The following is a 4,839-nucleotide window of genomic DNA, read 5'->3' on the forward strand; positions in this document are numbered from 1 at the left end:
AATTACGGAAAAATGAAAGGTGGAAAGAACTCCAATGCAAAGGGGTTTAGACGTGCTGATCCCTACCCACGTGGCAACAATGCACCACGTGGAAAGGGACATGGGGATCGTGGACACAAGATGCAAAATGAAAGAGTTGACAATGAACCATGCTATAGGTGTGGAGACATTGGGCATTGGTACAAGAACTGCAAAGCAAGCAACAGAGCAGCAACCAATTACAAGAGGTATAGAGAGTCTAAAGAACAAGAGGCTCACTATATGGAAGAAGGAGGTCATGACCTAGACGTCAACCTTACAATTGCAGACTTCAGTGGCAAAGAGGAACTTGCTAAGTCAATGGATGCTCTCAATCTTGACTGATCTGCTTTATTCATTTTATTTTCCAAAGACAGTTGTGAAGGCATAATGCCTCATTTTTAATTAGACTACTACTTGGTCTTAAAGTTTATTTCAATAATGGTTTGATGAATTAGATTTATGAACATGACCTTGATTTGATTATCGTTGGCTTATTAATAAATTTGAATTTTATTCTGAAGCACTGAATTTATTCAAATTTATTTACTACACATATTTACATGGTTTGAAATAGCACTATAAAGATGTAAAGCACTACATCTAGAAAAAGAAAAAAAATTATTTGAATGAAAAGATTATCATTCTACCTAACATAGAAATACTCTAAAGAATATGAGATATATTTAATGTCACAGACGCTCTGTATGCACCAAGAGCTAATCGAACCTTGTTAAAGATTCAAAGATATTCGTGCCAGCGATTATCATGTAGAAAGACACTGTGAGAATGGAACTGAATACCTTTATATTACCTCTAATGAATGTGGAAGGAAACGCATTTTAGAGAAACTTAGGAGTCAATCTAGTGGACTGTACCTCACTACGATTCGGATCATTGAATCCTATACTATCACCAACAATGAAATGTGGGACACTGACTCATACAGGCTTTGGCATGACCGCCTAGGGCACCCCGGTCGTGACATGATGATCCGTATTTTAAAGAACTCACACGGACATCCATTCTTTCGAGTGAAAAATAAAATGGGAGGAAAATTTGCCACACTGCAAGGTGTCGGTCCTAGTATTGCTCAAATGCAGCCATTTCCTTCTGAAGTACCAGAAGCACTACCTCCCTCCCATTATGCCTCATTGACTATTTCAAAGGCACATCACTCGTTTTGCAAAGCCTGCTCTTTAGCAAAAACAGGATCGAGACCTTCCTATGCTAAAGATACAAAACAAAACATTCCATTCTTACAAAGGATACAAGGAGATATCTGTGGACCTATCCATCCAGAATGCAGACCATTCAAGTACTTTATGGTTCTAGTGGATGCCTCGACACGCTGGTCACATGTCGTTTTATTGTCCACAAGAAATGCTGCATTTGCAAAACTCCTAGCACAGATTATACGCTTAAGGGCTCACCACCCTGATCACCCTATCAAGTCTATAAGGCATGATAACGCTGGAGAGTTTACATCAAAAGTATTTGATGATTATTGCATGTCTATTGGGATCGATGTAGAGCATCCTATACCCCATGTGCATACACAAAATGGTCTCGCAGAAGCCACCATCAAAAGGCTACAGATGGTGGCTAGGGCATTGGTTATGCACACCAACCTGCCTATATCTGCATGGGGTTATGCAATATTGCACGTAGCTTTACTCATTCCTTTCAGACCCACTGCTAGCCAACCATTTTCTGCGTACCAGTTGGTAACTGGATATGAGCCTGACATTTCACACTTACACATCTTTGGTTGCGCAGTATATGTGCCTATTGCGCCCCCACAACGCACCAAAATTGGTCCTCAGAGACGATTAAGTATTTATGTTGGATATGAATCTCCAATGATTATCCGCTATTTGGAACCCTTGACAGGCGATCTCTTTACCGCTAGATTTGCGGATTGTCACTTTGATGAGACAGTCTTCCCGTCGTTAGGGGGAGATAGGAAAAAGGATTTTCCAAGGGAACGACAGGAATTGTCATGGTTTGTCCCCACTCTGTCTCATTTTGATCCCCGCACTTCACAATGTGAAAGTGAAGTGAAAAGAATAATCGATCTTCAGAACGTAGCAAATTCGATGCCTGATGCGTTTACTGATATCTCAAAAGTGACGAGATCACATATACCAGCTGCAAATGTGCCTGCAAGGTTAGAAGTCCCCAACAAGGGGCACGGTGCCGCAGATAGAGGCACTGCAACCACACTTAGCGGAGGTGTGGTTGAGGCCGTGGCTCCCCAAAGGAAGAAGGGGAGGCCACTTGGTTCGATTGACACTACTCACCCAAGGAAGAAGAGGGCGAGTAAGGCACAAACCGATCCATTAATCATCAATGTAGAGAATCCCTCTCATGAGATTGTCTCTGATTATAGTTATGTCCATGAATCAATACTGGAGGATGCTCCGATATTTGAAATGATTCCAGAGAACAAAGAAATCTCAATGGATTACGAGAGTGCGTATGGGTTGATAGAAAGATCTTCCATACACATTGATGATGTATTTGCATACACTGTTGCTCAAGAAATCATAGAGCACGATGATATCGAACCACGCTCTATTGCAGAATGTCAACAAAGAGCAGATTGGCCTAAATGGAAAGAAGCAATCTAGGCAAAATTAGATTCTCTAACAAAGAGACAGGTATTTGGTCCGGTAGTGCTAACCCCACCAAGTGTAAAGCCTGTAGGACATAAATGGGTCTTTGTTAGAAAGCGTAATGAGAAGAATGAAGTCCTGAGGTACAAGGCTCGCCTTGTGGCGCAAGGTTTCTCACAACGCCCGGGAATTGACTACGAGGAGACATACTCTCCCGTAATGGACGTTATAACGTTCCGCTACTTAGTTAGCTTGGTAATTTCTGAAGGACTGGAAATGCAGCTCATGGATGTGGTTACTGCATATCTCTATGGGGATCTAGATTCAGAGATATATATATATATATATATATATATAGGACTAATTTCAGTTTACCCCCTTGAGGTTAGGGGTCGTCATCATGTTAGTCCCTCTAGTTTCAATTTAATCAGTAACACCATTGTACTCTCCAAATTCATCAGCCGTGTCCAATTTTTGGACTTCCGTCCAAATTGGACGTTAAATCTGTTATGTGGGCCCCTTTTAGCTGGCAAAATGGTAATTTTGAGCTCCAAATTATATATAAAAAAAAAATAAAAAAAATTCTCTTTCCTTTTTTTTTTTTTTTTTTTCAGTTTCTTCGTTTTTTTTCTTTCTCCTATTTCTTAGTTTTTTTTTATTTTTATAAATTTTGTCTTCAACGTATACACCACAAGTTATAATAGGTTTACAAAAAAAAAAAAATTACTCTAGGTGGTTAAAAAGCCGCTCGCTGGTCTACGATATTTGTGATATATCTCAGATAAAGCGAAAAAAATTTTAGGATATATCTGTAAAATATATCTATAAAATATAATAGGTTTATAAAGTGAAGAATAATAGGATATATCCCCAATAAAGTGAAGAAATATCTGTAAAATATGATTAAAAAAAGGGTTTTTGTCCATTTACCCCATTTATATGGATTTTTTTCCCACCAACCCCATTAAGTTTTTTTAATTCTCTCTTACCCAATACACTCTAAGGGAGTCTTCCCTAATACCCCATTAAATTTTTTTTTTGTTTTTAATTTTTTTTTTAATACCATTTTACCCCTCACCCCTTTGTTACTTAGAGAGAGAGAGAGAGAAAATGGAAGAGAGAGAAACTATAGGAGACTTCGCCGGAGCCCATCACCGGCCGCCGGTCGCCGGATTCCGGTCACCGGCCGCTGGAATCCGGTCACCGGTCGCCGGATTCCGGTCAACTTTCGCCGGATTCCGGTCACCGGCCGCCGCTCAATAGGCGTCTATTGCCCCCCAATAGAGGGGCAATAGGGGTCTATTGCCTCCCAATAGGCATCTATTGCCCCCAATACACGTTTATTGCCCCCCAATAGACGTATATTGCCCCCCAATAGAACTTTTGATAACTGGAATGGGAACTAATCTTCCTAAAATTAGACAAATAAAACTTTGATTTGAGAAAAAAACTAAGAAATTATATCAATTTTAAAACGTCTATTGCCCCCCAATAGCTTTCTATTGGCCCCTAATAAAACTTTTTTTTTTCATCTTTTTTCTTTCCTTCTCGGCCTTCTGCCCCCATTTTACCAAAAAGAAAGCAAAAACAATAGATGATGGAATTCTTTTCAAATCTGCGCATGTTTAAAACAAGACCAAATTGTACAGCACTTTTTTTTTTTTTCCATTTTTCTTTCATTCTTGGAGAAACAGTTTACTGAAAAAAAAAAAATTTGATTTGGCCACCCAAAAAATACTCTGGGTACCAAACCGGAGCAAACCTCTGCCAAAAAAAAAAAAAACCGGAGCAAACCACCACAGGTGCAGCTGAGGGATCCAAGCTCGGCCTCAATTGTTGTAATTCATCTTCTCGTAAAATAGCAAAAGCGCCAATTCCAAAGCAGCAGCACCTCAGGATTCGAAAGATGACGTGGAGACTCAGCTTCTCGCCGGTGCTTCGAAGCTCTGACTCCTCGTCGCTTACCAGCAGCGATCGGTTCTCGTCGCCTACCAGCTCTGACCTCGTCGCCTACCAGCTCCGGTTCCTCGTCGCCTACCAGCTCTGACCTCGTCGCCTACCAGTTTCGATTCCTCGTGGCCTACCAGCTCCGACTCCGAGATCGCTTGCCAGCGGCGACCGGTCCTCGTCGCCTACCAGGTCCGACTCCTCGTCACCTACCAGCTCTAACTCCTAGATCGCCTACCACCGGCGACCGGTCATC

Source organism: Rosa rugosa, chromosome 6 (genome assembly GCF_958449725.1).
Source record: "Rosa rugosa chromosome 6, drRosRugo1.1, whole genome shotgun sequence".
In the NCBI taxonomy this organism is placed as follows: domain Eukaryota; kingdom Viridiplantae; phylum Streptophyta; class Magnoliopsida; order Rosales; family Rosaceae; genus Rosa; species Rosa rugosa.